At 46.7% G+C, this 26,674-nt stretch overlaps 1 long non-coding RNA gene across 1 annotated transcript in view; it reads right to left on the reverse strand.

The window, feature by feature from the left end:
• The window catches only part of LOC149983497 (uncharacterized), a 105,716-nt gene extending 79,328 nt beyond the window's left edge, over positions 1 to 26,388 (reverse strand). Inside the window, exon 1 of the long non-coding RNA XR_016496114.1 lies at positions 24,981 to 26,388. This is a non-coding gene — a long non-coding RNA (uncharacterized LOC149983497). The remainder of the gene's footprint in view (positions 1 to 24,980) is intronic.
• Positions 26,389 to 26,674: the final 286 nt, after the last annotated feature.

Here is a 26,674-nt window from a genome sequence, read left to right on the forward strand (position 1 = left end):
AAGCCTTCTTAGGTCTCTCCTCCGCCCTCTCCTCTACCCTTTACGGGGTCTGAGCCGCCGAATCCTCCCTCCATTTGCTCTGACAAATTTAAAAAAGTACTTACTGGCGACTTGTTTACGTGCTGCTGTTCAGTTTGTTGCTAACCTTACTTTGCTACCTGACAACTTTACGGTTTCTACTGTTTAATTACGTTTCATATTTAAATTTTTCCCTCTCTCAACTTTTTCACCCCGGATGCTTTATCTGGACGTGGTTCATCAGTATCTAATTGCAGTCACTGTACTGATAATATACAGGAGAATGATTGCCTTATGGCGAGGATAGCTGTGCTGCAAGCCCAGCTTCAGATGCAATCTTTGGGCAAGGGTAATTTAAGTGTAGGAAAGGATGAAACAGCGTCTGTGCCACCAATAAATACAGATAGTAGTATAAATCCCCTAGCACAGTCCCCGCATCCGGAAAAAATTCTCATTCCTTCTGGAAGGAAATGCTGTAGGAATGCTCAACCGGTGTCGCTCATTCAGCCGACAAACTTTCAACCGGTTCTCCCCATTAAGCAACGGGTCGGAGTCAGAGGCCGAGCCTTCTCTTGTCTCTCCTCCTCCCGTTACTGGGTCTGAGATGCCGAAGCTTCCCACCATTAGCTCTGACAAATTAAATACCCTAGTCATTGGCGACTCCATTACCCGCAGTATTAGACTTAAAACGAATCATCCAGCAGTCATACACTGTTTACCAGGGGGTAGGGCTACCGACGTTAAGGCTAATCTGAAGATGGTGCTGACTAAAGCTAAAACTGGTGTAGAGAGTATAGGGATATTGTTATCCACGTCGGCACCAACGATGTTGGGATGACACAGTCAGAGGTCACCAAGCACAACATAGCTTCAGTGTATAAATCAGCTAAAAAGATGTGTCGACATCGAGTAATTGTCTCTGCGGATTATTATTTTCAAAATTCTTTAAGTTCAGATGTTGTAGGTCATTGCTAGACAACCATTTTGTGTTGTGACTTTTGTGTTGTGACTCAGTACAGTGACTTCAGTAACTTGATTATGCCATTATTAGTGCAAAATTTAGACAAAATAAAAAGACCTAGCTAGCTAAGTAGATTTAAGTCAAAACTTTAATTCGACGACTCAGAGATATTCACTGTCTTCTTGGTAAGCAACTCCAGTGTAGATGTGGCCTTCTGTTTTAGGTCATTGTCCTACTAAAAGGTGAATTCATCTCCCAGTGTGTAACGGTTTTCTTCCGTTGAAGGAGAGGAGGACCAAAATGCAGCGTGTTTAGTGTTCAACATGTTTAATATAGACGATCAGCGAGAACACTACAAAATACAAAACAACAAATGTGAAAACCGAAACAGTCCTATCTGGTGCAATGACACAAAGACAGAAGAACCACAAAGTACCAGCACAGAATATGGCTACCTAAATATGGTTCCCAATCAGAGACAACGATAGACAGCTGCCTCTAATTGAGAACCAATCTAGGCAACCATAGACATACAAAACTACCTAGAAAGGAGACAGCCCCATAAACAACAAAACCCCTAGACCAGGCAAAACACATAAATCCCCCATGTCACACCCTGACCTAACCAAAATAGTAAAGAAAACAAAGATAACTAAGGCCAGGGCGTGACAGTACCCCCCCAAATGTGCGGCGTCCCGGCCGCAAACCTAAATCCATAGGGGAGGGTCTGGGTGGGCGTCTGTCCACGGTGGCGGCGCGGGACGTGGACCCCACTCCACCATAGTCTTTGTCCACTTTAGTCTCCTCCTAGGAACGGCGACCCTCGCCACCGACCTAGAATTGGCAACCCTACTAAAGGGCCCTACTGGACTAAACAAACTCCTCCGGACTGAGGGGTAGCTCAGGACCGAGGGGCAGCTCAGGACCGAGGGGCAGCTCAGGACCGAGGGGCAGCTCAGGACCGAGGGGCAGCTCAGGTCCGAGGGGCAGCTCAGGTCCGAGGGGCAGCTCAGGTCCGAGAGGTAGCTCAGGATGGTTGACGGCTCTGGCAGATCCTGGCTGACTGGCGGCTCTGGCGGATCCCGGCCGACTGGCGGCTCTGGCGGATGCCGGCCGACTGGCGGCTCCCGGCTGACTGGCGGCTCCCGGCTGACTGGCGAATCTGGCGGCTCCCGGCTGACTGGCGGCTCCCGGCTGACTGGCGGCTCCCGGCTGACTGGCGGCTCTGGCGGCTCCCGGCTGACTGCCGGCTCTGGCGGTTCCCGGCAAACTGGCGACTCTGGCGGCTCCAGGCAAACTGGCGGCTCCAGGCAGACTGGCGACTCTAGCAGCTCTGGACAGGCGGGAGGCTCTAACAGCTCTGGACAGACGGGAGACTCTAGCCGCTCTGGACAGATGGGAGACTAGCAGCTCTGGACAGACGGGAGACTCTAGCAGCTCTGGACAGACGGGAGACTCTAGCAGCTCTGGACAGATGGGAGACTAGCAGCTCTGGACAGACGGGAGACTCTAGCAGCTCTGGACAGACGGGAGACTCTAGCAGCTCTGGACAGACGGGAGACTCTAGCAGCTCTGGACAGACGGGAGACTCTAGCAGCTCTGGACAGACGGGAGACTCTAGCAGCTCTTGACAGACGGGAGACTCTCGCAGCTCTGGATAGACGGGAGACTCTAGCAGCTCTGGACAGACGCTCTGGACAGACGGGAGACTCTAGCAGCTCTGGACAGACGGGAGACTCTAGCAGCTCTGGACAGACGGGAGACTCTGGCAGCACTGGAGAGGAGGAAGGGTCTGGCAGCGCTGGACAGGCGGGAGCACCTGTAGGGCTGAGACGGAGAAACAGCCTGGTGCAGGGGGCTGCCACCGGAGGGCTGGTGCGTGGAGGTGGTACTGGATAGACCGAACCATGCAGGAGCACTGGAGCTCTTGAGCACCGAGCCTGCCCAACCTTACCTGGTTGAATGCTACCGGTCGCCCGCACTGGGCTGTGCGGACGAACCGGGGACACCATGCGTAAGGCTGGTGCCATGTACGCCGGCCCAAGGAGACGCACTAGAGACCAGATGCGTAGAGCCGGCTTCATGGCACCTGGCTTAATGGCCACTCTAGCCCGGCCGATACGAGGAGCTGGTATGTACCGCACCGGGCTATGCAACCGCACTGGGGTCACCGTGCGCTCCACAGCATAACACTGTGCCTGCCCGGTCTCTCTTGCCCTCCGGTAAGCACAGGAAGTTGGCGCAGGTCTCCTACCTGGCTTCGCCACACTCCCTGTGTGCTCTCCCCAATACATTTTTGGGGCTGACTCTCGGGCTTCCATCCGCGCCGCCATGCAGCCTCCTCATACCAGTGCCTCTCTACCTTCGCTGCCTCCAGCTCTACTTTTGGGCGGCGATATTCTCCTGGCTGTGCCCAGGGTCCTTCCCCGTCTAGGATCTCCTCCCAAGTCCATGTCTCTAAATAGTGCTGCCTCTCCTGCTGCTGCTGGTTACCACGCCGCTTGGTCCTTGGTTGGTGGGTGGTTCTGTAACGGTTTTCTTCCGTTGAAGGACAGGAGGACCGAAATGCAGCGTGGTTAGTGTTCAACATGATTAATATTGATGATAAACGAGAACACTACAAAATACAAAACGACAAAATGTGAAAACCGAAACAGTCCTATCTGGTGCAATGACACAAAGACAGAAGACAACCACCCACAAAGTACCCACAGAATATGGCTGCCTAAATATGGTTCCCAATCAGAGACAACGACAGACAGCTGCCTCTAATTGAGAACCAATCTAGGCAACCATAGGCATACAAAACTACCTAGAAAGGAAACAGCTCCATTAACAACAAAACCCCTAGACCAGACAAAACACATAAATCCCCCATGTCACACCCTGACCTAACCAAAATAATAAAGAAAACCAAGATAACTAAGGCCAGGGCGTGACCCAGTGTCTGATGGAAAGCAGACAACCAGGTTTTCCTCTAGGATATTGCATGTGCTTAACTCCATTCTGTTTTCTTTTCATCCTGAAGAATTCCCCAGTCCTTAACTTATTACAATCATACCCATAACATGATGCAGCCACCACTATGCTTGAAAATATGGAGAGTGGTACTCAGTAATGTGTTGTATTGGATTTGCCCCAAACAAAATGCTTTGTATTCAGGACTAAAAATGAATTGCTTTACCACATTTTCTTGCAGTGTTACTTTAGTGCCCTGTCGCAAACTGGATGCATGTTTTGGAATATTTGTATTCTGTACAAGCTTCCTTCTTTTGACTATCAATTAGGCTAGCATTGTGGAGTAACTACAATGTTGTTGATTAGCCTCAGTTCTCCTATCAGAGCCATTACACTCTGTAACTGTTTTAAAGTCACCATTGGCCTCATGGTTAAATGTCAGCAGTTTCCTTCCTCTCCGGGTAGCTGAGTTAGGAAGGACGTCTGTATCTCTGTAATGACTGGGTGTATTGATACACCATCCAAAGTGTAATTAATTAATAACATCATCATGCTCAAAAGGGATATTCCATGTCTGCTTCTTTTTACCCATTTGCAAGGCATTGGTTAACCTCCATGGTCTTTGTTGTGGAATCTGTGTTTGAAATTCATTACTTGATTGAGGGACCTTACAGATAATTGTATGTGACTTAAGAAAAGTTCCTTCACTTATTTAGTTTGCCCTAACAAAGACATTTCAGCTTTCATTTATATTAATTTGTACAAATTTGGAAAAATATCCTTTCACTTTGACATTATTATAAAATGTATATTTAATCTATTGTAAACTCAGTCTGTAACAACATTTTGAAAAAGTCAAGATATGTGAATACATTCTGAAGGCACTGTAAGCTAAATTGTTAGCTTGGCTTTTATGATGTTTAAGGCTTATGCAGACAGAAGCCCTGTTTATACCTGGCGCTAACATGCATCCTGTGTCTTGTCCAAATTCTGATTGTATCCAAATTTTCAGAAATGTATTTACACATGGTCTTATGCAATGTATTAAGGCTACGTTGTCAGAAGGTGGGTGTAGGTGGTGCATGAAGTCAGGCGCAGGAAAGCAGAGTGAGTGAGAAACGTACTTTACTCAAAATAAAGGTAACAATACACTTGACCAACAATAAACGGTAATCAATTACACATGGGTGCACCCGTCGAAAACCAGCCATAACGTACCGAATTAACATAGAAACAATCATGCACAAAACATGGGGGAAACAGAGGGTTAAATACATTAACATGTGGGGAATGAAACCAGGTGTTTAGAAAGCAAAGACAAAACAAATGGAAAATGAAAAGTGGATCCGCGATGGCTAGAAGACCGGTGACGTCGACCGCCGAACGCCGCCTGAATAAGGAGAGGGACCGACTTCGGCGGAAGTCATGACACATGACAGGCAGCCCAATTCTGATATTTCTTTCACTAATTGGTGTTTTGATCAATCCGGTCTGAAAAGACCAATTAGTTGAGAAAAAAAACTTGCCCATGTAAACACAGCCTTACACATCCATTGTGTACAAATTGTGAACAGATATCAAATCCAAGAAGGCAGCATGTCAAGTCGTTCGTCTGTGACTAGTAGTTTACCTATTCATTTATGGTGGGGCAAATCTATACCTTGTTTTGTAGTGCAAAATATTTACCTTAGCTGGTGTAAAGATCATGGGTCTCCTTCAACTTGGATAATTTTTCATCATTAGTTGCACTTCCCTGCTCAAAGTTTACCAAAGTAACCCGCTCTCTGGCTGGCCTAGGTTTTATCCTTTGCTTTCCCTCCGGATTGTCTTGTCCAAGCTGCTCCTCTTTGCTCTCCACCTGGCTGTCAGAGGCAGCTCCCGTTCCTCAGTCGACCCCCAATCTACTCACACACATACATACAATCCCTCTCTCCCTGGCCTCGATTACTTACATCTCTCTGAGAAAATGACAATGTTGGTGGTATTGCGTTGCGCACTGACTTTACTGAACTCTGGAGAACTCAAAACATTGTCACTGGGTGACTGTCAGATGTAATGTGCTTTCCCCTCCATTAGACATTGTGTCTGCGGGAACTTGCTCTTTTTCACTCTGTCTACTCGTCCAAGTGCCAATTGTCATAGCTGAATCAGAATTAGTTAGGTAACATTGATAAATAAGATGTTTTATTTTCTTTCATAATATGCTTATGTGGAAAAAGTCACTTGGGGCCCAGAGAGAGGGGAGAAGTCAGACTTGACTTTCACGTGTCTGGTAATAGGCAGAATATAAGAAAGGGAGAAGTCAGGTTTGAACATTATCTTCATAATGAATATATCTGTGAAACCATGTGAAGGGCTCTACTATGTCTATACTTCAGTCACTCCCTCCTTTTCCAATTGGGGGTAGGAGTATGGCAGTGTCTGGAACCATTGTATGTTCCCCTCTGATGTTGCACTTGTCTTGGGATAGTATATGACCTAGAGGCTCACTACTCTCCGGGAGTTTGTCAAGGAGGAGGGTATTTGAGATGGGAGTATCTAGAATTGACAATTGATATATGCCATTGGATGAGGTAATGTTTTGGAAATATGAAGTACCAAGAACGAGAAGTAGACCCTTGTCTTAGAGAGCAAACTGAATGATAATTTATAGCTAATGCTGTCTGGCTATGGGATACTCCTCTCTCAAGTAAAAGTATTTCTTTGTGAACAGTTCCTAAGATCTGTGGTTTGTCATGTCGACTAGGGGGTGGATCTTTGTTAAAAATATCTCAGTTGCCATTATGTTGACACTCTCAGAATTCACTGACTGTTTTGTATTGTCTGGAAACCCACAAGTAGAATTTGCTTGCGGTGCATGGTTATTAAACAGAGGTACCTAGTTATTATTATTTTGTTGATATCAGATCATGTGCAACCTAACCCTGGTCCTGATATGCAATGTCTCCAAACCCCCTCTGATTTTAAATCTAGATCTGTTCTTGGTATTTTTCATTTAAATGTACGCAGCCTGTTGTCAAAAATGGATGGAGTTAGGATTTGGGCTAAATCAACTGATGTTCTGAAACCTGGCTAAGCAGGTCTGTTCTTGAGAAGGATATTTCTATAAATGTGACCGACAGCCTTGATTCGTTCTTATGTAGCAACATTTGAAACTCTGTTTTTTACATTGGATGAAAGCAGAGACACAGAGCTACAAAATGGTATATCATACACTGCATGAGGAACAATGGGAAAGTAATTCTGCTTTGAAAGTTGATAAACTTGTAACCTCATTTCTGAGAAAATGGCCTTTGAATGTTTTGGTACCTACTGGAGAGCTTTTCTTTGTCTACACCCATTAAGCATTGTTCACACCCTCTTAAGCATTAGCCCCACCCAAACTCTGACCCTTTTACTCATTCTAGCAGAGCTGGTTAGGCTGTTTATGTTATCCAAAGCGTTGGTGACTAACTGTGCTGCTGGCAACAATTTAATTACACTTTGTTGCCGACATTTACTGACACCGGCCATAGTCAATGGGTGTTAAGCATTTGTAAATTCATCAGTTATTCTGCGCTCTGGCACACTCAGACAAGAGTGCTTTGAAATCTGAGGAGATGGCCAGACTGAATTTATGAACGCACCCAAAATAGTTACTTACATAGTGGAGTCTTTTGTTAAGACAAGTAGCTAGCTAGCTAAACAATGAAGCATAGTCCCAACTAATGACTTTACTACCCTGCATGAATCTGCAGGTAGCTAACCAACCAGTTTCAATGTTAGCTAGCTAACATTAGGCTATAACTAGCCAAGCAAATGGCTCTGAGATACGAATAATCAGATCGCATAACAGTATGCTAACTTGAAATGAAAAGACTCTAAATTAGATATGTGTAATATCTGAAAATGTAGCTAGCTAGACTATCTTACCCGTCCGTATACATCATAGATGGACGCATCTCCTGTCACAGATGTCATGGTTGTCCTTAGTTTGAAGATGTAATCCGGAGACAGGTGTTTTCTCCATCTTCTTAGCTATCGTACTCGAATTCCAATGATTTCAAAACTCGGTCCTCCAGAAAGTGGAGAGCAACACTTATGCAGTTTTATCAAATGTATTTATGAAGCCCTTTAACATCAGCAGATGTCACAAAGTGCTATGCAGAAACCCAGCCTAAAACCCCAAACAGCAAGCAATGCAGATGTAGAAACACGGTATCTAGGAAAAACTCCCTAGAAAGGCAAGAACCTAGGAAGAAACCTAGAGAGGAACCAGGCTCTGAGGGGTGGCCAGTCCTCTTCTGATTGTGCCGGGTGGAGATTATAACAGTACATGGCCAAGATGTTCAAATGTTCATAGATGACCAGCAGGGTCAAATAATAATGATCACAGTAGTTGTAGAGGGTGCAACAGGTCAGCACCTCAGGAGTAAATGTCAGGTGGCTTTTCAGAGCCGAGCATTCAGAGTTAGAGACAGAAGGTGTGGTAGAGAGAGAGAGAGAGTTGAAAAACAGCAGGTCCGGGACAAGGTAGCACCTCCGGTGAACAGATCAGAGTTCCATAGCCACAGGCATAACAGTTGAAACTGGAGCAGCAGCACAACCACGTAGACTGGGGACACCAGATAAGACAGGAGAAATACTCCAGAAATAACAGACTGAGCCTAACCCCCAACACAAACTATTGCAGCATAAATACTGGAGGCTGAGACGGGAGGGGTTGGGAGACACTGTGGCCCCGTCCGACGATACCCCCAGACAGGGCCAACCAAGCAGGATATAACCCCACCCACTTTGCCAAAGCACAGCCCCCACACCACTAGAGGAATATCTTCAAATCACCAACTTACTACCCTGAGACAAGGCTGAGTATAGCCCACAAAGATCTCTTACACGTCACGAACCCAAGGGGGGCGCCAACCCGGAGCGTGCAGTTGCATGGTTTGCTAGTTTTTTGTCAACTATCTGGTTTGCTAACTATCTGATATAACTCAGTGCACTCATTTTGAAGGGCTCATGTCTGCTACAATTATCTGTAATGGTGTGCCCCAGTGCTCTGTACTTGCTCCCCTCTTATTCACTATTTATATAAATAATTTAGACAAATGTGAAAAATGCGCAACTTCACTTTTATGCTGATGATACTATTATTTGTTGTGCCTCATCTCTCACAAAAGCTTTCCAGGACTTGTAAAACTGATTTTTATACTCTTTAACATACCTTGTGTCAATTGAAGCTCATCCTCAATGCTGACGAAATGAAACTAAATGTTTTTTTCAAAAGCAAGAAATTGACCTCTGAACCTTTCACCTATCAAAACCTGTCAGGGCAATGAGATTGAGGCAGTAACCTCATAATATATTGGAATTTTAATTGATGACGTCCTCCTAAATTGCATATTCAACAACTTACAAAAAAATGGGATTTTACTTTAGTAATAAGGCCTATTTTTCTTTTGAACCCATGAGGCCAGTATCAGCTACACGTATGCCTATACTAGACTATGGGGATATTTTGATCAATTGACACTCTTTACCATGGAGCATTGAAATGTATTTTAAACTGCAATACCCTTACGCACCGCTGCACTTTATTTACCAGGGTTGGCTGGCCTTCTCTAGTCACTCATAGGCTCAGTCCAAATGTCCGAACTGAATTTGGTAAAAAGGGCTTTTATATACAGTATTCTGCGCCATCTGCTACTCTATATCACAGCCTCCTTTGCACAGGTACATGTTTATTTTTTGTCAATGTACTGAAGCTCTTCAATGTCATTGTCTATTTTTCCATCCCTTGCTGTTGCTCCAATGGACTTCTGCTCTTCTCTCACTTCCTTGGCTGCTCTCTCTAGACCCCTGCTTGTTCTACGTATATACAGGGAATGACGTCTGCTCCGTAACACTAAAAATGCACTACTGTTACGTTCCCCAGCTAGAAAACCAAATAATGTCACTCAACTAAAATGAAACAGGTGGGGTTTTAGGAGGGGTTATGAAAGACACTCATGGGGGTGTCCACTGAAAGTTAACTAGCAACATCTGGAACCTTAAAAGACACCCACCATGAGTGCCCACTAAATTTGCCCAAGAAGAGGCAAAAAAACAACTTAAAAGATAGGAAGCAAACCAAAATGGTGGAGCAAAACGAAATCAGACAAAATAATGTGTCTCTCTGTCACACCCTGACCATAGTTTACTTTGTATATTTCTATGTTGTGGTTGGTCAGGGTGTGATCTGAGTGGGCATTCTATGTTACATGTCTAGTTTGTCTAGTTCTATGTTCGGCCTGATATGGTTCTCAATCAGAGGCAGGTGTTCGTCATTGTCTCTGATTGGGAACCATATTTAGGTAGCCTGGGTTTCACTGTGTGTTTGTGGGTGATTGTTCCTGTCCTTAGTGTCCTGATGTCATTGTTCTGTGTTAGGTTACACAAGTATAGGCTGTTTCGGTTTTTGTTAAGTTTATTGTTTTGGTAGTGTTTGTGTTTAGTGTGTTACTTCATTAAACATGGATTGCAATAGACACGCCGCATTTTGGTCCGACTCTCCTTCTCACCTAGAAAACCGTTACAGAATCACCCACCACCAATGGACCATGCAGCGTGTCAACAGGCAGCAACAGCAGCGTAAAGAGGAATGGACATGGGAGGACGTTTTAGATGGCAAGGGCTGTTACACTTGGGAGGAGATACTGGCTGGAAGAGATCGCCTCCCATGGGAACAGGTGGAGGCACTTAGGAGAGCAGAGGCAGCCGGAGAGAGGAGCCGGCGATATGAGGGAACACGGCTGGCAAGGAAGCCCGAGAGGCAGCCCCAAAAATTTATTGGGGGGGGGGCTAACAGGGAGTATGGCTATGCCAGGTAGGAGACCTGGGCAGACTCCCTGTGCTTACCGGGGGTTAGAGAGACCGGACAGGCACCGTGTTATGCAGTGGTGCGCACGGTGTCTCCAGTGGGGGTGCATAGCCCGGTGCGGTATATTCCAGCTCCGCGTGTCGGCCGGGCTAGATTGAGCGTCGAGCCTAATGCCATGAAGCCGGCTCTACGCAGCTGGTCCCCAGTGCGTCTCCTTGGGCCGGCTTACATGGCACCAGCCTTGCGCTCGGTGTCTCCGGTTCGCCTGCATAGCCCAGTGCGGGCTATTCCACCTCGCCGCACTGGCAGGGCGACCGTGAGCATTCAACCAGGTAAGGTTGGGCAGGCTCGGTGCTCAAGAGCTCCAGTGCGCCTGCACGGTCCGGTTTTTCCAGTACCACCTCCACACCCCAGCCCTCCGGTAGCAGCTCCCCGCACCAGGCTTCCTGTGCGTGTCCTCGGCCCAGTACCACCAGTGCCAGCACCACGCATCAGGCCTACAGTGCGCCTCGCCTGTCCAGCGCTGCCAGAGCCTTCCTCCTCTCCAGCGCTGTCGGAGTCTCCCGCCTGTTTAGCGCTGTTAGAGCCTTCCTTCTCTACAGCGCTGCCGGAGTCTCCCGCCTGTTCAGAACTGCCAGTTAGCATAGAGCTGCCAGTTAGCATAGAGCTGCCAGTTAGCATAGAGCTGCCAGTCTGCATGGAGCTGCCAGTCTGCAAGGAGCTGCCAGTCTGCAAGGAGCTGCCAGTCTGCAAGGAGCTGCCAGTCTGCAAGGAGCTGCCAGTCTGCATAGAGCTGCCAGTCTGCAAGGAGCTGCCAGTCTGCAAGGAGCCGCCAGAGCTGACTGTCTGCAGGATGCCGCCAAAGCTGCCAGTCTGCAAGGAGCCGCCAGAGCTGCCAGTCTGCAAGGAGCCGCCAGAGCTGCCAGTTAGCATGGAGCAGCCAGGGCCGCCAGTCAGTATGGAGCAGCCAGGGCCGCCAGTCAGTATGGAGCAGCCAGGGCCGCCAGTCAGCATGGAGCAGCCAGGGCCGCCAGTCAGCATGGAGCAGCCAGGGCCGCCAGTCAGCATGGAGCAGCCAGGGCCGCCAGTCAGCATGGAGCAGCCAGTCAGCATGGAGCAGCCAGAGCTGCCAGTCAGCATGGAGCAGTCAGTCAGCATGGAGCAGCCAGAGCTGCCAGTCAGCATGGAGCAGTCAGTCAGCATGGAGCAGCCAGAGCTGCCAGTCAGCATGGAGCAGCCAGTCAGCATGGAGCAGCCAGAGCTGCCAGTCATCATGGAGCAGCCAGAGCTGCCAGTCATCATGGAGCAGCCAGAGCTGCCAGTCGACCAGACTCTCCCAGATCTGCCAGTCGACCAGACTCTCCCAGATCTGCCAGTCGACCAGACTCTCCCAGATCTGCCAGTCGACCAGACTCTCCCAGATCTGCCAGTCGACCAGACTCTTCCAGATCTGCCAGTCGACCAGACTCTTCCAGATCTGCCAGTCGACCAGACTCTTCCAGATCTGCCAGTCGACCAGACTCTTCCAGATCTGCCAGTCGACCAGACTCTTCCAGATCTGCCAGTCGACCAGACTCTTCCAGATCTGCCAGTCGACCAGACTCTTCCAGATCTGCCAGTCGACCAGACTCTTCCAGATTCTCCAGTCAGCCAGGATCTGCTAGATCCTACTACCTGCCTGAGCTTCCTCTCAGTGCTGAGCTTCCTCTCAGTGCTGAGCGTCCTCTCAGTGCTGAGCTACCCATCAGTCCCGAGCTACCTCTGTCCCGAGCTGTCCCTCTGTCCCGAGCGGTCATTAAGGAGGGTAACCTATCTAGGGACGCTAAGGAGGTGGACTAAAACGATTATGGAGTGGGGTCCACGTCCAGCGCCAGAGCCGCCACCGCGGACAGATGCCCACCGAGACCCTCCCCTATAGGTTCAGGTTTTGCGGCCGGAGTCCGCACCTTGGGGGGGGGGGGTACTGTCACACCCTGACCATAGTTTACTTTGTATATTTCTATGTTGTGGTTGGTCAGGGTGTGATCTGAGTGGGCATTCTATGTTACATGTCTAGTTTGTCTAGTTCTATGTTCGGCCTGATATGGTTCTCAATCAGAGGCAGGTGTTCGTCATTGTCTCTGATTGGGAACCATATTTAGGTAGCCTGGGTTTCACTGTGTGTTTGTGGGTGATTGTTCCTGTCCTTAGTGTTCTGATGTCATTGTTCTGTGTTAGGTTACACAAGTATAGGCTGTTTCGGTTTTTGTTAAGTTTATTGTTTTGGTAGTGTTTGTGTTTAGTGTGTTACTTCATTAAACATGGATTGCAATAGACACGCCGCATTTTGGTCCGACTCTCCTTCTCACCTAGAAAACCGTTACAGAATCACCCACCACCAACGGACCAAGCAGCGTGTCAACAGGCAGCAACAGCAGCGTAAAGAGGAATGGACATGGGAGGACGTTTTAGATGGCAAGGGCTGTTACACTTGGGAGGAGATACTGGCTGGAAGAGATCGCCTCCCATGGGAACAGGTGGAGGCACTTAGGAGAGCAGAGGCAGCCGGAGAGAGGAGCCGGCGATATGAGGGAACACGGCTGGCAAGGAAGCCCGAGAGGCAGCCCCAAAAATGTATTGGGGGGGGGGCTAACAGGGAGTATGGCTATGCCAGGTAGGAGACCTGGGCAGACTCCCTGTGCTTACCGGGGGTTAGAGAGACCGGACAGGCACCGTGTTATGCAGTGGTGCGCACGTGCTAGATTGAGCGTCGAGCCTAATGCCATGAAGCCGGCTCTACGCAGCTGGTCCCCAGTGCGTCTCCTTGGGCCGGCTTACATGGCACCAGCCTTGCGCTCGGTGTCTCCGGTTCGCCTGCATAGCCCAGTGCGGGCTATTCCACCTCGCCGCACTGGCAGGGCGACCGTGAGCATTCAACCAGGTAAGGTTGGGCAGGCTCGGTGCTCAAGAGCTCCAGTGCGCCTGCACGGTCCGGTTTTTCCAGTACCACCTCCACACCCCAGCCCTCCGGTAGCAGCTCCCCGCACCAGGCTTCCTGTGCGTGTCCTCGGCCCAGTACCACCAGTGCCAGCACCACGCATCAGGCCTACAGTGCGCCTCGCCTGTCCAGCGCTGCCAGAGCCTTCCTACTCTCCAGCGCTGTCGGAGTCTCCCGCCTGTTTAGCGCTGTTAGAGCCTTCCTTCTCTACAGCGCTGCCGGAGTCTCCCGCCTGTTCAGAACTGCCAGTTAGCATAGAGCTGCCAGTTAGCATAGAGCTGCCAGTTAGCATAGAGCTGCCAGTTAGCATAGAGCTGCCAGTTAGCATAGAGCTGCCAGTTAGCATAGAGCTGCCAGTCTGCATGGAGCTGCCAGTCTGCAAGGAGCTGCCAGTCTGCAAGGAGCTGCCAGTCTGCAAGGAGCTGCCAGTCTGCAAGGAGCTGCCAGTCTGCATAGAGCTGCCAGTCTGCAAGGAGCTGCCAGTCTGCAAGGAGCCGCCAGAGCTGCCTGTCTGCAGGATGCCGCCAAAGCTGCCAGTCTGCAAGGAGCCGCCAGAGCTGCCAGTCTGCAAGGAGCCGCCAGAGCTGCCAGTCTGCATGGAGCAGCCAGGGCCGCCAGTCAGTATGGAGCAGCCAGGGCCGCCAGTCAGTATGGAGCAGCCAGGGCCGCCAGTCAGTATGGAGCAGCCAGGGCCGCCAGTCAGCATGGAGCAGCCAGGGCCGCCAGTCAGCATGGAGCAGCCAGGGCCGCCAGTCAGCATGGAGCAGCCAGTCAGCATGGAGCAGCCAGAGCTGCCAGTCAGCATGGAGCAGTCAGTCAGCATGGAGCAGCCAGAGCTGCCAGTCAGCATGGAGCAGTCAGTCAGCATGGAGCAGCCAGAGCTGCCAGTCAGCATGGAGCAGCCAGTCAGCATGGAGCAGCCAGAGCTGCCAGTCATCATGGAGCAGCCAGAGCTGCCAGTCGACCAGACTCTCCCAGATCTGCCAGTCGACCAGACTCTTCCAGATCTGCCAGTCGACCAGACTCTTCCAGATCTGCCAGTCGACCAGACTCTTCCAGATCTGCCAGTCGACCAGACTCTTCCAGATCTGCCAGTCGACCAGACTCTTCCAGATCTGCCAGTCGACCAGACTCTTCCAGATCTGCCAGTCGACCAGACTCTTCCAGATCTGCCAGTCGACCAGACTCTTCCAGATCTGCCAGTCGACCAGACTCTTCCAGATCTGCCAGTCGACCAGACTCTTCCAGATCTGCCAGTCGACCAGACTCTTCCAGATCTGCCAGTCGACCAGACTCTTCCAGATTCTCCAGTCAGCCAGGATCTGCTAGATCCTACTACCTGCCTGAGCTTCCTCTCAGTGCTGAGCTTCCTCTCAGTGCTGAGCGTCCTCTCAGTGCTGAGCTACCCATCAGTCCCGAGCTACCTCTGTCCCGAGCTGTCCCTCTGTCCCGAGCGGTCATTAAGGAGGGTAACCTATCTAGGGACGCTAAGGAGGTGGACTAAAACGATTATGGAGTGGGGTCCACGTCCAGCGCCAGAGCCGCCACCGCGGACAGATGCCCACCCAGACCCTCCCCTATAGGTTCAGGTTTTGCGGCCGGAGTCCGCACCTTGGGGGGGGGGGTACTGTCACACCCTGACCATAGTTTACTTTGTATATTTATATGTTGTGGTTGGTCAGGGTGTGATCTGAGTGGGCATTCTATGTTACATGTCTAGTTTGTCTAGTTCTATGTTCGGCCTGATATGGTTCTCAATCAGAGGCAGGTGTTCGTCATTGTCTCTGATTGGGAACCATATTTAGGTAGCCTGGGTTTCACTGTGTGTTTGTGGGTGATTGTTCCTGTCCTTAGTGTCCTGATGTCATTGTTCTGTGTTAGGTTACACAAGTATAGGCTGTTTCGGTTTTTGTTAAGTTTATTGTTTTGGTAGTGTTTGTGTTTAGTGTGTTACTTCATTAAACATGGATTGCAATAGACACGCCGCATTTTGGTCCGACTCTCCTTCTCACCTAGAAAACCGTTACACTCTCGAAATCAATGGAAGTGCCAACTAAAGGTGTTGACCCTCCACATCTCTCAAGACTTCTTCAATGAGGTTTAACGGCGGTTGGTATCCAATGTTGAATTACCGCCATCTACTAGACTGGAGTACAAATCCCTTATACTTTGATTGAAAAAAATCTAACACTACTCACAAAAAATCAAAATAACACCACCTTACTCCACTTTAAATCTATTTAGTCCTACCTCATGCCAACAACCTGAAAGGATGGAACATCACCACTTAAACTTCTTCGGGATAGGGGGCAGTATTCGGACGTTTGGATGAATGAGGTGCCCAAAGTAAACTGCCTGTTTTCTCAGGCCCAGAAGCTGGGATATGCATATAAATTGGTAGTATTGGATAGAAAACTCTAAAGTTTCCAAAACTGTTAAAATAATGGCTGTGAGTCTGTGAGTAATCCCAGATTGCAGTTCCTAGGGCTTCCACTGTTTTTTGAAAAATGAGCTAGAATTTGTAGTTTTTGTAAGTGGCTCCCATTTTTGCTGTAGTGTTTGTAGCGCGTGAGGGTGAGGGTGCGCACTTTGTTATTTATCTCGTTATCTCGTTATTTATCTCCGGGAAATTACAATACTATTCTCCGTCTTAGATTTTATAGCTTATTTACATATTATGGTACCTGAGGATTGGTTAGAAACGTTGTTTTACTTGTTTGAAGGAAGTTTATTGGCAACTTACGGGATTCATTTGTATGCATTTTGAACGAGGGAAACCGGTGGATTACTGAGTCAAGCGCGCCAACTAAGCTGACTTTTTTGGGATATAAAGAAGGACTTTATCAAACAAAAGGACAATTTGTTATGTAGCTGGGACCCTTGTGATTGCAACCAGAAGATGTTCAAAGGTAAATGATTTATTTGATCGCTATTTCTGACATCCGTGACACCTCTGCTTGGTTGGAAATGTATGTAATGCTTTTGCATGGGGCGCTGTCCTCAGATAATCGCATGGTGTGCTTTCGCCATAAAGCCTTTTTGAAATCTGACAAGGTGGCTGGATTAACTAGAAGTTTTTAAATAATGTATGGCACTTGTATTTTCATGAATGTTTAATATTATGATTTTTGTCATTTGAATTTCGCGCTCAGCAATTTCACCGGTAGCGGGATCAGAGCCGTAATTAACACACCCTGTAACTCTTCTGATGTCAAGTCTCGCATACCCAAATACCTCTCTGCAGCTGCCACCACAACCTACATTTTCTGCAACGTCTGTTACACCCCTACAGTACAGTTGATAACCATTGCAATAAATGCTAAAAATCCAATCTTACAGAAACATATCACTTATTGGCCTATCCATCTGTACTGGTTACAGATCTACTACTCACACCACTACTACTCACACCACTCACACCACTCTCCACCTTGACCCATGTTCCTCTACTTTCTTCACTGCCTCAGCACATGACAACTTCTGCACTAATCTAACCCTGGAAACCTCAACCTGCCTCTCTCGCATGGGACATTTCTGATCCCCAGCCCCATAGGCACACAATTAACACATACTACTACTTTCCCCAATGCTACACATTCCTTTGTCTCATGCCCTTCTGCACACTTCACACCTAGGAATCTCCCTCCTACAAACTGCTGTGACCTGGCCAAGATAAAGTAAAGCAGTGCGACAAAAACAACAGAGTTACACATGGGATAAACAAATGTAAAGTCAATGACACAATAGAAAAAATTGAAAAATCTATATACAGCATGTGCAAATGTAGTAAGATAAGGGAGACAAGGCAATAAATAGGCAATAGCAGAGAAATAATTACAATTTAGCACTAAAACTGGAGTGATAGATGCGCAGATGATGATGTGCAAGTAGAGATACTGGGGGTGCAAATAATCACCCGGGCGATCACCCGGGCGAGTCAGCGACTCCTGTGGCGGGCCGGGCGCAGTGCGCGCTAACCAAGGTTGCCAGGTGCACGGTGTTTCCTCCGACACATTGGTGCGGCTGGCTTCCGGGTTGGATGCGCTGTGTTAAGAAGCAGTGCGGCTTAGTTGGGTTGTGTATCGGAGGACGCATGACTTTCAACCTTCGTCTCTCTCGAGCGGAGAGTTGTACGGGAGTTGTAGCGATGAGACAAGATAGTAGCTACTAAAAACAATTGGATACCACGAAATTGGGGAGAAAATTTCGTGATAAATTTAATAATAATAATAATTTGGGGAATGAGGTAGTTGGGTGACAATTTACAGATGGGCTGTGGACAGATGCAGTGATCGGGAAGCTGCTCTGACAGGTGATGCTTAAAGTCAGTGAGGGAGAAAAGACTCCAGCTTCAGTGATTTTTGCAATTCGTTCCAGTCATTGGCAGCAGAGAACAGGAAGGAAAGGTGGCCAAAGTAGGAGTTGGCTTTGGGGATGACCAGTGAAATATACCTGCTCTTCACGCTCTGACCATAGAGAGCCCTTAGTTCTCTATAGTGTAGTAGGTCAGGGTGTGACTAGGGGGTGATCTAGTATAGATTTTCTATGTTGGTGCTAATATAGTTCCCAATTAGAAGCAGCTGTTTATCGTTGCCTCTGATTGGGGATAATATATAGGTAGGCTTTTTCCCCACCTGCATTTGTGGGATATTATTTTGTGTTTTGTGCATGTGCACCACATAGTCACATTTTTTTTGTTAGTTTATTTGATTTATTGTTTTGCTAAGTTTCACTTTATAATAAATATGTGGAACTCAACATCTGCTGCTCCTTGGTCTGTCTCTCCTCATGTTCGTGACACTGCTGGAGCGCGTGCTACGGGTGGGTGTTGCTATGGTGACCAGTAAGCTGAAATAAGGAGGGGCTTTACCTAGCAAAGACTTATAGATGACCTGGAGCCAGTGGGTTTGGCAACGAATATGAAGCGAGGGACAGCCAACGAGAGCTTACAGGACGTAGTCTGAGTAGAGTGTTGGAGGCTATTTTGTAAATGACATCTCCAAAGTCAAGGATCGGGAGGATAGTCAGCTTTACGAGGGTAAGCTTAGCAGGATGAGTGAAGGCTGTTGTGAAATAGGAAGCCGATTCTAGATTTAATTTTGGATTGGAGATGCTTAATGTGAGTCTGGAATGAGGGTTTACAGTCTAACCAGACACATGGGTGTTTGAAGTTGTCCACATATTCTAAGTCAGAACCGTCCACAGTAGTGATGCTAGTCGGGTGGACGGGTGCTGAAAGCAATCGGTTGAAAAGCATGCCTTTAGTTTTACTAGCATTTATGAGCAGTTGGAGGCCACAGAAGGGGAATTGTATGTCATTGAAGCAAGTCTGGAGGTTTGTTAACACAGTGTCCAAAGAAGGGGCCAGAAGTAGACAGAAATGTGTCGTCTGCGTAGAGGTGGATCAGAGAATCACCAACAGCAAGAGCGACATTATTGATATGTACAGAGAAGACAGTCTGTCCAAGAATTGAACCCTGTGGCACCCCCATAGAGACTGCCAGAGGTCCGGACAACAGGTCCTCCGATTTGACACACTGAACTCTATCTGAGAAGTAGTTGGTGAACCAGGCAAAGCAGTCAATTGAGAAACCAAGGCTGTTGAGTCTGCCAATATAAATGCGGTGATTGACAGAGTCGAAAGCCTTGGCCAGGTCGATGAAGACGGCTGCACAGTAATGTCTTTTATCGATGGCGGTTATGATAACGCTTAGGACCTTGAGCGTGGCTGAGGTGCAACCATGACCAGATCGGAAACCAGATTGCATAGCGGAGAAGGTACGGTGGGATTCGAATTGGTCAGTGATCTGTTTATTAACTTGGCTTTCGAAGACTTTAGAAAGGCAGGGCAGGATGGATAGATAGTTGAAGTCGGAAGTTTACATCCACTTAGGTTGGAGTCATTAAAACCCATTTTAGAACCACTCCACACATTTCTTGTTAACAAACTATAGTTTTGGCAATTACAAAAGTAATTTTTCCAACAATTATCTACAGACAGATAATTACTTATAATTCACTGTTCCAGTGTGCCAGACGTTTACATACACTAAGTTGACTGTGCCTTTAAACAGCTTGGAAAATTCCAGGTTTTAGAAGCTTGTGACAGGCAATTTGACATAATTTGAGTCAATTGAAGGTGTACCTGTGGATGTATTTCAAGGCCTACCTTCAAACGCAGTGCCTCTTTGCTTGACATCATGGGAAAATCAAAAGAAATCACCCAAGACCTCTGAAAGAAAATTGTTGACCTCCAGAGGTCTGGTTCATCCTTGGGACCAATTTGTTTGTATATGTATGTATGTATGTATGTATGTATGTGTGTGTGTGTGTGTGAGTGTGAGAGAGAGAAAACAGGAAACATTCCCAGGGACATTCCCATTAAGTTCTAGTTAGGGTTTTATCTAACATTAGGATGATAACATCCTAAACAGAGTCAAATAATGTTTTTCCCATAATAAAAACATATCTATCCTTGGAATGTTCTAACATTAACTCAAATGTGCAACACCACATAACATTCCCCTAAGGTTCTTTAAGTTTCCAGGTAATGTAAAAACAACATTTGTTCTGGGAACCTTCTTGCAACATCAGGCACATGTTGTATACAAACATTGTATAATCCTTAGCACAACTGGACAGTATCTGTCTTACAATAACTTTTGGGGCAAGCTAATGAATGTTCTGGGAATGTTCAGACCAATTTTGGTTTTCTGGGAGTACAGTGTAGTCTATGCATTGTCTACTCTGGTCTATTCTCGATAAGTAGATACTGGTCTGGTTCAATGTGGATCAATATGATGGGCGGTCTTGGTCCTAGGAAGCATAATAATACGTGATTTAGTGTTAGATAAGTGAGAGACATATAGCCCACATGAGACCAGGCTAACTGATCAATAGTGTCTTAGGCTGGTCTCATGTCCAAAATAGCCCCCTATACCCCATGGCCCTGGTCCCTATGGGCCCTGGTCAAAATCAATGCACTATAAAGGGAATAGGATGCCAGTTGAGACCTACCTGTAGTGTTTCTCAAAGCAGCATGGAGTGCTGCCTCATCACTAAGTGTTGTATCAATATGCTCCTAGTTTTGTTAGGCAGACAGACTACCAATTAGACTGCACATATGGGTTGCAGGGAGACAACAACAGTGGACTAGTACTAAGTGAGCTACATTTATGAACAACAGAGTGCGAATGAATACCACAAGAACATTGTGTCTTTGGAAGTGTTGTTTTTGAAGAGAAAACACGGGAAGAACAAAAAGAGACTGATATGATGACTGTGGCTTTCTAAATCTTTGAATACAAACATTCTTACATTGGTGTATAAGGATTAAAATATGATGAATACAATTAAACTTATTGATCTTACGTATTGAGGCCCAAAATATTGTGAATATTAAATGGCCATTGACATTCTATGCCGTTTGTTTCATGTTAACGTATGTGACATCTAGAAAAACATACTTTGAATCAAATCAACCTGACAATGACAAGGTAATACAATTATTTTCTTAACAGAAATTTTCACAGAAATGGGGTTAGAAATTCCTATTCTTAGAAATTCCTATTTTTCTGTATTAAGTGGAGTTCTGTATTCAGTGCCAGGACATTGCTGTAGGTGAGTGTCTTGTTTATCATTTTTGCCTGAAATGTATAATCAAGTCTGAACTGAGAGGGGCTATGATGGGCACTGTGTGTGGTAATGAGAGGAAGCTGCAGGAAAGATCCCTGTGCATCCCAAATGGCACCCTATTCCCTATATTGTGCTATATAGGGAATAGGGTGCAATTTGGAACGCACACCATGCTTTTGGGATATTCAACCTTGCAGCACTGCTGAAACAGCACAGAAGAGTACCGGTCCTGTCCTTAACCAATCAGGCTGGGGGAGATGGGGGAAGCTGGGGGGAGTGTGTCCTTAACCAATAGCTAGGCTCATTCTGTGAAGCGGAGGCTGGGGTTTACCGGGAGAGGAGGACAGGACCAGCCAATGGGGGGGCTATGATTTTTTTTTTTGGGGGGGGGGGGGAGAGACAGCAGGACAGGTCTTGTCCTTAACCAATGGCACAGTTATGCAAAAGCCCCCATCGGCTGGCCAGCTGACCCTCTCCACGCCATTCCTCACACACAGACACAGACACAGACACAGACAAATGCTTACACACACATGCACACACACACACACCACTCTCTTTCAACCCATAGAAACACCACATGAACATCATTTTCCCTGAAAAATAACTAAGCTCCACTTCACCCTTCACCCTTCACTTCCAAAACTCTCTCTAGGCTGGCTACTGTCTGGTCTGTCTGTCTGGCATAAGCAATTCAGATCATACAGGATTAACATGGATTTTCCCAACTGTCCCTCATATATCTGGCTTGCCATAGGAGATTTTACTTTTTGATCCACAAAATCAAGTCAACTGTTAGATACTGTACCTTTCATGTATGTCTCTACCACTCTGGTCGTGTCCTCATGGTGTAAAAGTTGTTTTGTCTGGTTTTATACTTAAATACTTAGTTCCTGAACAAGATGATATTTAAATGTCATGCTCATTTTAAGCTTTGGTTTCCACCTGTATTTGAGCATCCCTATGTCTGAATTAATAATGGTCTTTGTTTGGTTGGATTCAAAAAAGTGTGAAATCACTGAATGATTTTGTTGATCTTATCAAGAAATACAAACGCTGAACATTCAGTACATTTTCTATGACTGACTCGTTGCCCACAGCGTTTAGCCATTATTCAAGACAATGTAAAGTTTGTATGAGGCTAGCACTACAACTAAACAAGTCTAAGCACAAAATAGTGTTATCTTTATGAGAGTGGATGATTTGTCATCAATTAATAACCGTAGTTAAAGTTCAATAAACCCCTATTAAGACTGGTTAAAAAATGCTATGTTTATTTTTATTAGTAACAAACACAGTGAGACAGACTTCTGGTACTGGTGTCTTGTGACTTGAATTTCATTAATCTGATGACTGTTATTTATTTAATCCACTAAATATGTTTATTGTTACCTGATTAAATTAATCATGTGACAATTAACTCAATAGGAATTTGGGGCACCACAGAAAAAGTTGTTTAACGAGTTACCATCTCCTGAATTTATCTCTAGAAGATATATAAGTTATAGATTGATAACTGTCACTTATTAATGTTACCTCATATCAGTCTCATTCTGAACAGTTGTAACCTTCTTGCTGCCTGCCATCCAGGACCTCTACACCAGGCGATGTCAGAGGAAGGCCCTAAAAATTGTCAAAGACCCCAGCCACCCCAGTCATAGACTGTTCTCTCTACTACCGCCAATTCTAGGAGAAAAAGTCTAGGAGAAAAAGGTGCCAAGTCTAGGAGAAAAAGGCTTCTCAACAGTTTTTACCCCCAAACTATAAGACTCCTGAATGGTTACCCGGACTATTTGCATTGTGTGCCCCCCCAACCCCTCTTTTACGCTGCTGCTACTCTCTGTTTATCTTATATGCACAGTCACTTTAACTATACATTCATGTACATACTACCTAAAATGGCCCGACCAACCAGTGCTCCTGCACATTGGCTAACCGGGCTATCTGCATTGTGTCCCACCACCCGCCAACCCCTCTTTTTACGCTTCTGCTACACTCTGTTCATCATATGTGCACAGTCACTTTAACGATACCTACATGTACATACTACCTCAATAAGCCTGACTAACAGGTGTCTGTATAGAGCCTTGCTACTCTTTTTTTCAAATGTCTTTCTACTGTTGTTTTATTTCTTTACTTACCTACACACACACATACCTTTTTTTTGGCACCATTGGTTAGAGCCTGTAAGTAAGCATTTCACTGTAAGGTTTACACCTGTTGTATTCGGCGCACGTGACAAACATTTTTTTGATTTGATTTGATTCGCAAGAACCCCAGCCTTGCTGATTATTCAGTACTACACAAATTGATTTAATCATTTATTTACTAACTAACTTAATAATTACACAGAATACACATACACACTTACATGAGACCAAATTCCCTGGTGGACTGACAAGATATGAAGGCTTGTTACAACATAATGTTAGAGGGGAGAGAGGCAGAGAGAGATTAAGGGAAAGAGACACTTATCGTACATTTGGAAACTACGCTCACAGTAACCATTTACTTTGCACACGAACCACTGCTCGTTGGTAGTAAGAAATTAATGTATTTATGTGTTTGAATGCCGTTCATCATCTATCTCTGTTGAAACCTAACCTTCTGGAAAGGGTTTTTGTTGGCCTTTCCTGTGGGCCACTTGTACACGCTCTGATTGTCCACCAGAGGTCACAATGTCCTTCTTCTTAGTTGTCCGGTCCCATTTCCTCAGAGTAGCTACTTAGCTGTACTTGTGATTGTCTGAGAGGATTTTTATCCTTTCTTCCTCGGGTAGATGGTCAAAGTTCCAAACTCACTTTACACATGCATCAGCCCCCCCCCCCCACCCCCCACCCCTTCCCTGTTCTATGGGTGAGTGAGGGCCTGGTTATTTGTCAACCACTGCCAAGCTGATCTGAGCCACTGGACCCTCACATGTAGCCATGACAGTCCTCCTCTGAAGGGTTCAACCTTATGCAAGTTACAACCCACCATAAAAATGACCACAAGTTGTCCTGGTTTGTGGATCATAGTAGCAGTCCCCTTCTGCTGGTTTACCCTGGTAGGATTTCTGCAAGCTGCAGACCACGTCAAGAATGGCCAGGGGATGTCCTTTTTGAGGAGCTCCGTTCCGTCCGGTTGTCCAGGCTTGTGGATCTAGGATGTAACTTAGACAGACGTTAACAACGCACTCACCAACACACTCACTAACAACAATCACCAAATACATCATTACATTTCTTCCCCAAATGAGCGGCGTTGTGGCACTAACTGGTGGTCATATGGGGAACTTGTATGTGGCTCTATCACTTTCTAAGTGTCAAAGAAAATGAAACAAAAATGAATAAAAGCATAAACTAAATATTTAAAAAATATAGTTACCACACCTTAATCATCTAATGGGAATATATTCTACGACTTCCGGCGCCGACAGAGATGGCCGCCTCGCTTCGCCTTCCTAGGAAACTATGCAGTTTTTTGTTTTTTTACGTGTTTTTTTTTCCGTGTTTTTTTCCGTGTTATTTCTTACATTAGTACCCCAGGTCATCTTAGGTTTCATTACATACAGTCGAGAAGAACTACTGAATATAAGATCAGCATCAACTCACCATCAGTACTACCAAGAATATGTTTTTCGCGACGCGGATCCTGTGTTCTGCCTTACAAACAGGACAACGGAGTGGATTCCATGCAGCGACCAAAAAAAAAAAAACAACTCCGAAAAAGAGGGAAACGAGGCGGTCTTCTGGTCAGACTCCGGAGACGGGCACACCGTGCACCACTCCCTAGCATTCTTCTTGCCAATGTCCAGTCTCTTGACAACAAGGTTGATGAAATCCGAGCAAGGGTAGCATTCCAGAGGGACATCAGAGACTGTAACGTTCTTTGCTTCACGGAAACGTGGCTCACTGGAGAGACTCTATCCGAAGCGGTGCAGCCAACGGGTTTCTCCACGCATCGCGCAGACAGAAACAAACATCTTTCTGGTAAGAAGAGGGGCGGGGGCGTATGCCTTATGACTAACGTGACATGGTGTGATGAAAGAAACATACAGGAACTCAAATCCTTCTGTTCACCTGATTTTAGAATTCCTCACAATCAAATGTAGACCGCATTATCTACCAAGAGAATTCTCTTCGATTATAATCACAGCCGTATATATCCCCCCCCAAGCAGACACATCGATGGCTCTGAACAAACTTTATTTAACTCTTTGCAAACTGGAAACCATTCATCCGGAGGCTGCATTCATTGTAGCTGGGGATTTTAACAAGGCTAATCTGAAAACAAGACTCCCTAAATTTTATCAGCATATCGATTGCGCAACCAGGGGTGGAAAGACCTTGGATCATTGTTACTCTAACTTCCGCGACGCATATAAGGCCCTGCCCCGCCCCTCTTTCGGAAAAGCTGACCACGACTCCATTTTGTTGATCCCTGCCTACAGACAGAAACTAAAACAAGAGGCTCCCACGCTGAGGTCTGTCCAACGCTGGTCCGACCAAGCTGACTCCACACTCCAAGACTGCTTCCACCACGTGGACTGGGACATGTTTCGTTTTGCGTCAGACAACAACATTGACGAATACGCTGATTCGGTGTGTGAGTTCATTAGAACGTGCGTTGAAGATGTCGTTCCCATAGCAACGATTAAAACATTCCCTAACCAGAAACCGTGGATTGATGGCAGCATTCGCGTGAAACTGAAAGCGCGAACCACTGCTTTTAATCAGGGCAAGGCGTCTGGTAACATGACCGAATACAAACAGTGCAGCTATTCCCTCCGCAAGGCTATCAAACAAGCTAAGCGTCAGTACAGAGACAAAGTAGAATCTCAATTCAACGGCTCAGACACAAGAGGCATGTGGCAGGGTCTACAGTCAATCACGGACTACAGGAAGAAATCCAGCCCAGTCACGGACCAGGATGTCCTGCTCCCAGGCAGACTAAATAACTTTTTTGCCCGCTTTGAGGACAATACAGTGCCACTGACACGGCCTGCAACGAAAACATGCGGTCTCTCCTTCACTGCAGCCGAGGTGAGTAAGACATTTAAACGTGTTAACCCTCGCAAGGCTGCAGGCCCAGACGGCATCCCCAGCCGCGCCCTCAGAGCATGCGCAGACCAGCTGGCCGGTGTGTTTACGGACATATTCAATCAATCCCTATACCAGTCTGCTGTTCCCACATGCTTCAAGAGGGCCACCATTGTTCCTGTTCCCAAGAAAGCTAAGGTAACTGAGCTAAACGACTACCACCCCGTAGCACTCACTTCCGTCATCATGAAGTGCTTTGAGAGACT

This window comes from Oncorhynchus mykiss, chromosome 5 (genome assembly GCF_057628025.1).
Source record: "Oncorhynchus mykiss isolate SJ-2025 chromosome 5, ASM5762802v1, whole genome shotgun sequence".
Taxonomy (NCBI): Eukaryota; Metazoa; Chordata; class Actinopteri; order Salmoniformes; family Salmonidae; genus Oncorhynchus; species Oncorhynchus mykiss.